The following is a 12,744-nucleotide window of genomic DNA, read 5'->3' on the forward strand; positions in this document are numbered from 1 at the left end:
TTCTGGAACCCGGACTGTTAAGCTCGGAAGGTCGTCAGACTTCGGATAATCGGTCAGGTCGGGGCTCGGATTTAATTCCACCCACCCACCCGGATATAGACGCTCTTATGAGCATGAAACAGCTGTCTCAGGAAATGGTCCACCACTTCTGGGCCAGATTCCTCCTTGTCAAGGACAAGGTAAAAGATTGCTGTAACGAGGACGCAATATCAGTGTTCTGCAACAAATTGCGTAGACGAAGGAATCCTCAACGCCATCAATCGCCACCGCATACTGAAATTCACTGACTTAGCAACCATCGTACAAAAGTACAGCGCGATGGAGAGCACCTGGAAAACTCAGGCAGCTCGTTGGGAACCGTCAGTCCCAACCCAACTCCCCACACAGGCGAAAAGGGCGCACCCTCGCGGCACACCCAGTCCAACAGTCAAGAAACACAAAACCGCTATGTGGAACGGCACCGTTCTGGCGGGATGGCTCGATGGCCCATGCAAAATACATACAATGCCAGATATCGTGGGAACCCATAGCCTTAGAGCATGTTGGATACTACGACAGGTAGCCAAGAGCGGCGAGGACATCCTTATCAAGGACGACCCAGAACGGCATCCCCCAGGGGACGATAACTCAAGAGTATTGATGGTCTTCGAGACATTCGCTTCAAACAACAAGCGCAAAAGGGCGCTTCGCGAGCTCGCCGAAGTCTGCCAAATTGTTGCGATAAACCCCTGGAACGACGCGGCTATAACATTCAATGCCGGTGATGAACCAAAGTACAGAACAGTACGAGCGCCAGCCGCGTTAGTCCTTAGTCCCATCGTGGACGGGTTTCGACTTACCAAGGTCCTCATGGACGGCGGCAGCGGACTAAACCTCATTTATGAGGACACACTCCATAAAATGGAAATAGACAGGAGCCGCATCATGCAAAGTAACACAACCTTCCGAGGAATTATTCCAAGTCAGGAGGCGCGGTGCGCGAGCAAAATCACACTTGACGTAGTATTCGGCACATCGGAGAACTATCGGTTCGAAGAAATAACTATCCAAGTGGCCCCTTTCAGGAGCGGATATCACGCCCTGTTGGGGCGGGATGCTTTTACACGCTTTCAGGCCATACCCCATTACGGGTATATGAAGCTCAAAATGCCCGGACCAAACGGTATAATCACTCTCGTCAGTGATCCGGACATAGCACTCCGTGCAGAAAACAAAACCGCATCCCTGGCCCTGGAGGAGCTATCCGAAGCCCTCGCGGCCGACGAATTAACTGCACTACGCTCCATGGTGGACAGGGACGACGTGATCCTCGACAAACGCCCTAAATCCACATCCTTTAAACCAGCAGAAGAAATAGTCAAATTCCAGGTCCACCCAATGGACCCCAAGAAGACAGCATCTATCGGAGCTCAACTGAACCCAATAGTCGACACCGCACTACGAGAATTCCTGCGCAAAAACTGGGACATATTCGCCTGGCACCCTTCAGATATGTCAGGGATCACACGGGAGCTGGCCAAACATAGCCTCAATATATTAAAGGGGTTCAAACCGGTCAAGCAATCACTACGGAACTTTTTTGAATCCAAGCGACAAGCCATGGGGAGGAGCTGGCCAAACTCATCGAGGCCAGATTCATTAGAGAAATCAAACACCCGGACTGGCTGGCAAACCTGGTGATGGTAGCAAAGAAGGACAAATCCTAGCGCCTGTGCGTCGATTTCAAAGACCTCAACAGGGCTTGCCCTAAGGATCCCTTCCCCCTCCCCCGCATTGATCAAATCATCGATGCCACCACAGGACACGACTCACTGTGTTTCCTCGATGCATATTCCGGATAACATCAAATCGAAATGAAGGAGTCCGATCAAGCCGCAACAACATTTATCACCCCATATGGGCCATTCTGCTTCAACACCATGCCCTTTGGGCTCAAGAACGCCGGCGCCACATACCAACGCATGATTCAAACATGCTTGGAGAAACAGATCGGCAAAATAGTAGAAGCTTACATTGACGACCTCGTCATCAAAACCAGGCACGTCGGAACACTAATAGACGACTTACGTCTTACATTCGACAACCTCCGGGCGTATGACATTAAGCTCAACCCAGAAAAGTGTGTCTTTGGCGTCCCCGCAGGAAAACTGTTGGGCTTCATCGTTTCCAATAGAGGAATCGAAGCAAACCCAGCCAAAATCCGAGCTTTGTCACAATTGGCTAAGCCAACAGACCTTAAACAAGTCCAAAAGCTCGCGGGTTGCGTAGCAGCTCTAAGCCGCTTTATCTCCAGATTGGGAGAAAAGGCACTGCCACTCTATCGCCTTCTATGACGAACCGACCACTTCGAGTGGACGGACACGGCAACAGCCGGACTGGAGGAAATAAAAACCCTTCTTGCAGGCAGTCCAATCCTGGCCACACCAAACACCGGCGAACCGATGTTATTATACATATCGGCAACACACCAGGTGGTGAGCGCCGTACTCGTCGTTGAACGAGAACAGGACGGACATAAATTCCCGCTTCAGAAGCCAGTATACTACATATCTACTGTCCTTACACCATGCAAATCCCGGTACCCTCATTATCAAAAAATAGCATATGCAGTCTGTTGGAAATATGCCCTAGAGGCAATAATAAAAGCATTATTATTATATTTCCTTGTTCATGATAATTGTCTTTATTCATGCTATAACTGTATTATCCGGAAATCGTAATACATGTGTGAATAATAGACACCAACATGTCCCTAGTAAGCCTCTAGTTGACTAGCTCGTTGATCAACAGATAGTCATGGTTTCCTGACTATGGACATTGGATGTCATTGATAACGAGATCACATCATTAGGAGAATGATGTGATGGACAAGACCCAATCCTAAACATAGCACAAGGTCGTATAGTTCGTTTGCTAGAGTTTTCCAATGTCAAGTATCTTTTCCTTAGACCATGAGATCGTGTAACTCCCGGATACCGTAGGAGTGCTTTGGGTGTGCCAAACGTCACAACGTAACTGGGTGACTATAAAGGTATACTACGGGTATCTCCGAAAGTGTCTGTTGGGTTGATATGGATCAAGACTGGGATTTGTCACTCCGTATGACGGAGAGGTATCACTGGGCCCACTCGGTAATGCATCATCATAATGAGCTCAAAGTGACCAAGTGTTTGGTCATGGGATCATGCATTACGGTACGAGTAAAGTGACTTGCCGGTAACGAGATTGAACGAGGTATTGGGATACCGACGATCGAATCTCGGGCAAGTAACATATCGATTGACAAAGGGAATTGTATACGGGGTTGCTTGAATCCTCGACATCGTGGTTCATCCGATGAGATCATCGAGGAGCATGTAGGATCCAACATGGGTATCCAGATCCCGCTATTGGTTATTGACCGGAGAGCAATCTCGGTCATGTCTACATGTCTCCCGAACCCGTAGGGTCTACACACTTAAGGTTCGGTGACGCTAGGGTTGTAGGGATATGTATATGCAGTAACCCGAATGTTGTTCGGAGTCCCGGATGAGATCCCGGACGTCACGAGGAGTTCCGGAATGGTCCGGAGGTAAAGAATTATATATAGGAAGTGCTATTTCGGGCATCGGGACAAGTTTCGGGGTCACCGGTATTGTACCGGGACCACCGGAAGGGTCCCGGGGGTCCATCGGGTGGGGTCACCTGTCCCGGGGGGCCACATGGGCTGTAGGGGGTGCGCCTTGGCCTACATGGGCCAAGGGCACCAGCCCCAAGAGGCCCATGCGCCTAGGGTTTCAAGGAGGGAAGAGTCCTAGGAGGGGAAGGCACCTCCTAGGTGCCTTGGGGAGGAGGGATTCCTCCCCTTGGCCGCACCCCCTAGGAGATTAGATCTCCTAGGGCCGGCGCCCCCCCCTTGGCCCTCCTATATATAGTGGGGAGATGGAGGACTTCTTACCTTGATCTTTGGTGCCTCCCTCTCCCTCTCCAACACATCCTCCTCCTCCACAGTGCTTGGCGAAGCCCTGCCGGAGTACTGCAGCTCCATCATCACCACGCCGTCGTGCTGCTGCTGGAGCCATCTCCCTCAACCTCTCCTCCCCCCTTGCTGGATCAAGAAGGAGGAGACGTGGCTGTTCCGTACGTGTGTTGAACACGGAGGTGCCGTCCGTTCGGTGCTAGGATCTTCGGTGATTCGAATCACGACGAGTACGACTCCCTCATCCCTGTTCTTTGAACGCTTCCGCTCGCGATCTACAAGGTACGTAGATGCATCTAATAACTCGTTGCTAGATGAAATCCTAGATGGATTTTGGTGAAACCGTAGGAAATTTTTTGTTTTCTGCAACGTTCCCCATCAGTGGCATCATGAGCTAGGTCTATGCGTAGTTCTCTTGCACAAGTAGAACACAATTTGTTGTGGGCGTTGATGTTGTCAACTTTCTTGCCGCTACTAGTCTTATCTTGCTTCAACGGTATTGTGGGATGAAGCGGCCCGGACCAACCTTACATGTACGCTTACGTGAGACCGGTTCCACCGACTAACATGCACAAGTTGCATAAGGTGGCTGGCGGGTGTCTGTCTCTCCTACTTTAGTTGGAGCGGATTCGATGAAAAGGGTCCTTATGAAGGGTAAATAGAAGTTGACAAATCACGTTGTGGCTTTCACGTAGGTAAGAAAACGTTCTTGCTAGAACCCTACTTCAGCCACGTAAAACTTGCAACAACAATTAGAGGACGTCTAACTTGTTTTTTGCAGCAAGTGCTTTGTGATATGATATGGCCAAAGTTGTGATGAATGATGAATGATCTATATGTGATGTATGAGATGTTCATGCTATTGTAATAGGAATCACGACTTGCATGTCGATGAGTATGACAACCGGCAGGAGCCATAGGAGTTGTCTATATTTTTTGTATGACCTGCGTGTCATTGAGAAACGCCATGTAAATTACTTTACTTTATTGCTAAACGCGTTAGCCATAGTAGTAGAAGTAATAGTTGGCAAGCAACTTCATGGAGACACGATGATGGAGATCACGGTGTCATGCCGGTGACAAGATGATCATGGAGCCCCAAGATGGAGATCAAAGGAGCTATGTGATATTGGCCATATCATGTCACTATTATTATTTGATTGCATGTGATGTTTATCATGTTTTTGCATCTTGTTTACTTAGAACGACGGTAGTAAATAAGATGACCCCTCATAATAATTTCAAGAAAGTGTTCCCCCTAACTGTGCACCGTTGCGACAGTTCGTTGTTTCGAAGCACCATGTGATGATCGGGTGTGATAGATTCTAACGTTCACATACAACGGGTGTAAGACAGATTTACACATGCAAACACTTAGGTTGACTTGACGAGCCTAGCATGTGTACAGACATGGCCTCAGAACACAGAAGACCGAAAGGTCGAGCATGAGTCGTATAGAAGATACGATCAACATGAAGATGTTCACCGACGTTGACTAGTCCGTCTCACGTGATGATCGGACACGGCCTAGTTAACTCAGATCATGTTATACTTAGATGACTGGAGGGATGTCTATCTAAGTGGGAGTTCATTGAATAATTTGATTAGATGAACTTAATTATCATGAACTTAGTCTAAATATTTTACAATATGTCTTGTAGATCAAATGGCCAACGTAGTCCTCAACTTCAACGCGTTCCTAGAGAAAACCAAGCTGAAAGACGATGGCAACAACTACACGGACTGGGTCCGGAACCTGAGGATCATCCTCATAGCTGCCAAGAAAGATTATGTCCTATAAGCACCGCTAGGTGACGCACCTGTTCTCCCTGCAGAACAAGACGTTATGAACGCTTGGCAGGCACGTATCGATGACTACTCCCTCGTTCAGTGCGGCATGCTTTACAGCTTAGAGCCGAGGCTCCAAAAGCGTTTTGAGAGACACGGAGCATATGAGATGTTCGAAGAGCTGAAAATGGTTTTCCAAGCTCATGCCCGGGTCGAGAGATATCAAGTCTCCGACAAGTTCTTCAGCTGTAAGATGGAGGAAAACAGTTCTGTCAGTGAGCACATACTCACTATGCCTGGGTTACATAACCGCTTGACTCAGCTGGGAGTTAATCTCCCGGATGACGCGGTCATTGACAGAATCCTTCAGTCGCTTCCACCGAGCTACAAGAGCTTTGTGATGAACTTCAATCTGCAGGGGATGGAAAAGACCATTCCTGAAGTATTTGCAATGCTGAAATCAGCAGAGGTAGAAGTCAAAAAGGAACATCAAGTGTTGATGGTGAATAAAACCACTAAGTTCAAGAAGGGCAAGGGTAAGAAAGCCTTCAAGAAGGACGGCAAGGGAGTTGCCGCGCCCGGCAAGCAAGCTACCGGGAAGAAGCCAAAGAATGGACCCAAGCCCGAGACTGAGTGCTTTTATTGCAAGGAAAGTGGTCACTAGAAGCGGAACTGCCCCAAATACTTAGCGGACAAGAAGGCCGGCAAAACAAAAGGTATATGTGATATACATGTAATTGATGTGTACCTTACCAGTACTCGTAGTAGCTCCTGGGTATTTGATACCGGTGCAGTTGCTCACATTTGTAACTCAAAACAGGAGCTAAGGAATAAGCGGAGACTGGCGAAGGACGAGGTGACGATGCGCGTCGGGAATGGTTCCAAGGTCGATGTGATCGCCGTCGGCACGCTACCTCTACATTTACCTACGGGATTAGTTTTGAACCTCAATAATTGTTATTTAGTGCCAAGTTTGAGCATGAACATTGTATCAGGATCTCGTTTAATACGAGATGGCTACTCATTTAAATCCGAGAATAATGGTTGTTCTATTTATATGAGAGATATGTTTTATGGTCATGCTCCGATGGTAAATGGTTTATTCTTAATGAATCTCGAGCGTAATGCTACACATATTCATAGTGTGAATACCAAAAGATGTAAGATTGATAATGATAGTCCCACATACTTGTGGCACTGCCGCCTTGGTCACATAGGTGTCAAACGCATGAAGAAGCTCCATGCTGATGGACTTTTAAAGTCTCTTAATTATGAATCATTTGACACGTGCGAACCATGCCTCATGGGTAAAATGACCAAGACTTCGTTCTCAGGAACAATGGAGCGAGCAACCAACTTATTGGAAATCATACATACTGATGTGTGCGGTCCAATGAGTGTTGAGGCTCGCGGTGGCTATCGTTATGTTCTCACCCTCACTGATGACTTAAGTAGATATGGGTATGTCTACTTAATGAAACACAAGTCTGAGACCTTTGAAAAGTTCAAGGAATTTCAGAGTGAGGTTGAGAATCAACGTGACAGGAAAATCAAGTTCCTACGATCAGATCGTGGAGGAGAATACTTGAGTCACGAGTTTGGCACACACTTAAGAAAATGTGGAATAGTTTCACAACTCACGCCGCCTGGAACACCTCAGCGTAATGGTGTGTCCGAACGTCGTAATCGCACTCTATTAGATATGGTGCGATCTATGATGTCTCTTATCGATTTACCGCTATCTCTTTGGGGCTATGCTTTAGAGACTGCCGCATTCACTTTAAATAGGGCTCCGTCGAAATCCGTTGAGATGACACCGTTTGAATTATGGTTTGGGAAGAAACCTAAGCTGTCGTTTCTAAAAGTTTGGGGATGCGATGCTTATGTCAAGAAACTTCAACCTGAAAAGCTCGAACCCAAATCGGAAAAATGCGTCTTCATAGGATACCCTAAAGAAACTATTGGGTATACCTTCTACCTCAGATCCGAAGGCAAGATCTTTGTTGCCAAGAATGGGTCCTTTCTAGAGAAAGAGTTTCTCTCGAAAGAAGTAAGTGGGAGGAAAGTAGAACTTGATGAAGTATTACCTCTTGAACCGGAAAAAGGCGCAACTCAAGAAAATGTTCCTGAGGTGCCTGCACCGACTAGAGAGGAAGTTAATGATGATGATCAAGATACTTCAGATCAAGCTCCTACTGAAATTCGAAGGTCCACAAGGACACGTTCCGCACCAGAGTGGTACGGCAACCCTGTCTTGGAAATCATGTTGTTAGACAACGGTAAACCTTCGAACTATGAAGAAGCGATGGCGGGCCTGGATTCCGTCAAATGGCTAGAAGCCATGAAATCCGAGATAGGATCCATGTATTAAAACGAAGTATGGATTTTGACTGACTTGCCCGTTGAGCGGCGAGCCATAGAAAATAAATGGATCTTTAAGAAAAAGACAGACGCGGATGGTAATGTGACCATCTATAAAGCTCGGCTTGTCGCTAAGGGTTATCGACAAGTTCAAGGGGTTGACTACAATGAGACTTTCTCACCGGTAGCGAAGCTGAAGTCCGTCCGAATCATGTTAGCGATTGCCGCATTCTATGATTATGAAATATGGCAAATGGACGTCAAAACGGCATTCCTTAATGGTTTCCTTAAGGAAGAATTGTATATGATGCAGCCGGAAGGTTTTGTCGATCCTAAGAATGCTGACAAGGTGTGCAAGCTCCAACGCTCGATTTATGGGCTGGTGCAAGCATCTCGGAGTTGGAACATTCGCTTTGATGAGATGATCAAAGTGTTTGGGTTTACGCAGACTTATGGAGAAGCCTGCGTTTACAAGAAAGTGAGTGGGAGCTCTGTAGCATTTCTCATATTATATGTAGATGACATACTTTTGATGGGAAATGATATAGAACTCTTGGACATCATTAAGGCCTACTTGAATAAAAGTTTTTCAATGAAGGACCTTGGAGAAGCTGCTTATATATTAGGCATCAAGATCTACAGAGATAGATCAAGACGCCTCATAGGTCTTTCACAAAGCACATACCTTGATAAGATATTGAAGAAGTTCAATATGGATCAGTCTAAGAAGGGGTTCTTGCCTGTGTTACAAGGTATGAAATTGAGCTCAGCTCAATGTCCGACCACGGCAGAAGATATAGAAGAGATGAGTGTCATCCCCTATGCCTCAGCCATAGGTTCTATTATGTATGCCATGTTGTGTACCAGACCTGATGTAAACCTTGCCGTAAGTTTGGTAGGAAGGTACCAAAGTAATCCCGGCAAGGAACACTGGACAGCGGTCAAGAATATCCTGAAGTACCTGAAAAGGACTAAGGAAATGTTTCTCTTTTATGGAGGTGACGAAGAGCTCGTCGTAAAAGGTTACGTCGATGCTAGCTTCGACACAGATCTGGATGACTCTAAGTCACAAACCGGATACGTGTATATTTTGAATGGTGGGGCAGTAAGCTGGTGCAGTTGCAAGCAGAGCGTCGTGGCGGGATCTACATGTGAAGCGGAATACATGGCAGCCTCGGAGGCAGCGCATGAAGCAATTTGGGTGAAGGAGTTCATCACCGACCTAGGAGTCATACCCAATGCGTCGGGGCCGATCAAGCTCTTCTGTGACAACACTGGAGCTATTGCACTTGCCAAGGAGCCCAGGTTTCACAAGAAGACAGGGCACATCAAGCGTCGCTTCAACTCCATTCGTGAAAATGTTCAAGATGGAGACATAGAGATTTGTAGAGTACATACGGACCTGAATGTAGCGGATCCGTTGACTAAACCTCTCCCTAGAGCAAAACATGATCAACACCAGAATTCCATGGGTGTTCGATTCATCACAATGTAACTAGATTATTGACTCTAGTGCAAGTGGGAGACTGTTGGAAATATGCCCTAGAGGCAATAATAAAAGCATTATTATTATATTTCCTTGTTCATGATAATTGTCTTTATTCATGCTATAATTGTATTATCCGGAAATCGTAATACATGTGTGAATAATAGACACCAACATGTCCCTAGTAAGCCTCTAGTTGACTAGCTCGTTGATCAACAGATAGTCATGGTTTCCTGACTATGGACATTGGATGTCATTGATAACGAGATCACATCATTAGGAGAATGATGTGATGGACAAGACCCAATCCTAAACATAGCACAAGGTCGTATAGTTCGTTTGCTAGAGTTTTCCAATGTCAAGTATCTTTTCCTTAGACCATGAGATCGTGTAACTCCCGGATACCGTAGGAGTGCTTTGGGTGTGCCAAACATCACAACGTAACTGGGTGACTATAAAGGTATACTACGGGTATCTCCGAAAGTGTCTGTTGGGTTGACATGGATCAAGACTGGGATTTGTCACTCCGTATGACGGAGAGGTATCACTGGGCCCACTCGGTAATGCATCATCATAATGAGCTCAAAGTGACCAAGTGTTTGGTCACAGGATCATGCATTACGGTACGAGTAAAGTGACTTGCCGGTAACGAGATTGAACGAGGTATTGGGATACCGACGATCGAATCTCGGGCAAGTAACATACCGATTGACAAAGGGAATTGTATACGGGGTTGCTTGAATCCTCGACATCGTGGTTCATCCGATGAGATCATCGAGGAGCATGTAGGAGCCAACATGGGTATCCAGATCCCGCTGTTGGTTATTGACCGGAGAGCAATCTCGGTCATGTCTACATGTCTCCCGAACCCGTAGGGTCTACACACTTAAGGTTCGGTGACGCTAGGGTTGTAGGGATATGTATATGCAGTAACCCGAATGTTGTTCGGAGTCCCGGATGAGATCCCGGACGTCACGAGGAGTTCCGGAATGGTCCGGAGGTAAAGAATTATATATAGGAAGTGCTATTTCGGGCATCGGGATAAGTTTCGGGGTCACCGGTATTGTACCGGGACCACCGGAAGGGTCCCGGGGGTCCACCGGGTGGGGCCACATGGGCTGTAGGGGGTGCGGCTTGGCCTACATGGGCCAAGGGCACCATCCCCAAGAGGCCCATGCGCCTAGGGTTTCAAGGAGGGAAGAGTCCTAGGAGGGGAAGGCACCTCCTAGGTGCCTTGGGGAGGAGGGATTCCTCCCCTTGGCCGCACCCCCCTAGGAGATTAGATCTCCTAGGGCCGGCGCCCCCCCCTTGGCCCTCCTATATATAGTGGGGAGATGGAGGACTTCTTACCTTGATCTTTGGTGCCTCCCTCTCCCTCTCCAACACATCCTCCTCCTCCACAGTGCTTGGCGAAGCCCTGCCGGAGTACTGCAGCTCCATCATCACCACGCCGTCTTGCTGCTGCTGGAGCCATCTCCCTCAACCTCTCCTCCCCCCTTGCTGGATCAAGAAGGAGGAGACGTGTCTGTTCCGTACGTGTGTTGAACGCGGAGGTGCCGTCCGTTCGGTGCTAGGATCTTCGGTGATTCGAATCACGACGAGTACGACTCCCTCATCCCCGTTCTTTGAACGCTTCCGCTCGCGATCTACAAGGTACGTAGATGCATCTAATCACTCATTGCTAGATGAACTCCTAGATGGATTTTGGTGAAACCGTAGGAAAATTTTTGTTTTCTGCAACGTGCCCCATCACGGTCTTCATGGCATCCCGAAAGCTCCGTCACTACTTCCAGGAGTGTTCGATCACGGTGGCCTCCGAAGTACCACTCAATGACATTATAAACAACCGCGATGCTACGGGCCGGATTGCCAAATGGGCCATTGAACTCCTCCCATTTGACATTACATATAAACCACGTTGAGCTATCAAATCCCAAGTACTGGCCGACTTCGTCGTCGAATGGACAGAGGCTGAACTCCCTAAAGAGTACGACACATACTCCAATTGGGTCATGTACTTCGACGGCTCCAAAATGCTGGCAGGGTTAGGAGCGGGTGTCGTTTTAACATCCCCTACTGGAGACATCATCCAGTATGTTCTCCAAATACTATGCACAGACTCCAATAACGCAACCGAATACGAGGCCTTATTACATGGTCTCCAGATGGCTGTCTCCATGGGCATACAACGCCTAGAAGTACGCGGGGATTCCAAGCTTGCAATATCTCAAATAAATGGAGATTTCGACGCTAAAGATCCGAAGATGGCAGAGTACTGTAACGCGGTCATAAAAATGTTGGCCCGGTTCGAGGGGCTTGAGTTCCATCATGTGGCTCGAGAAAGTAATCAAGCGGCGGATGTTCTTGCTCGTATCGGCGCTAAGTGCGACCCCGTCCCACCTAACATTTTCCTAGAAAGGCTATTCAAGCCATCTGTTGTGTGGCAGGGAAAAACGACAATACTAGTCCGGAACCAAACATAATCCAAGACCCCGGAAACACCGACGTCGTCGGGGGCTCAGCCATCGAAATAACACCATCGGCGCATCTTCATCATTGCAGTCATTGCCCCATGGACCGAACCCTTCCTGGCCTACCTCAACAGGAAAGAGCTTCTTGAGGACCAGAATGAGGCCCGCTGCATTGTCCGGCGTTCAAAGGCCTACAAGGTTCATGATGGAGAGCTCTACAAGAAAAGCGCCACCGGAGTCCTTCAACGATGTATATCTGAGGAAGAGGGGCGGCAGCTCTTGGCTGAAATTCATGCCGGACTCGGTGGTCACCACGCCGCAGCTCGGGCCCTTGTTAGCAAGGCCTTCCACACATGGTTTTATTGGCCAACGGCCCGAGCAGACGCACAGGACCTTGTCCAACGTTGCATCGGATGCCAACTCTTTGCCAATCAAAGCCATATGCCCCCCACCGCCTTACAAACAATCCCCATCACTTGGCCTTTTGTTGTCTGGGGACTCGATATGGTTGGACCCCTTAAAGGGGGAAGACATAAGAAAAAAATATCTACTGGTTATGGTGGATAAATTCACTAAATGGATAGAGGCTAAGCCGGTCAAAACGGATGAGTCCGGCCTGGTGATAGACTTCATATCCGATGTTGTGCACCGTTATGGTGTCCCACACAGCATCATCACTG

This window comes from Triticum urartu, chromosome 7A, assembly GCF_056163025.1.
Source record: "Triticum urartu cultivar PI428250 chromosome 7A, HENAU_Tu73, whole genome shotgun sequence".
Taxonomy (NCBI): Eukaryota; Viridiplantae; Streptophyta; class Magnoliopsida; order Poales; family Poaceae; genus Triticum; species Triticum urartu.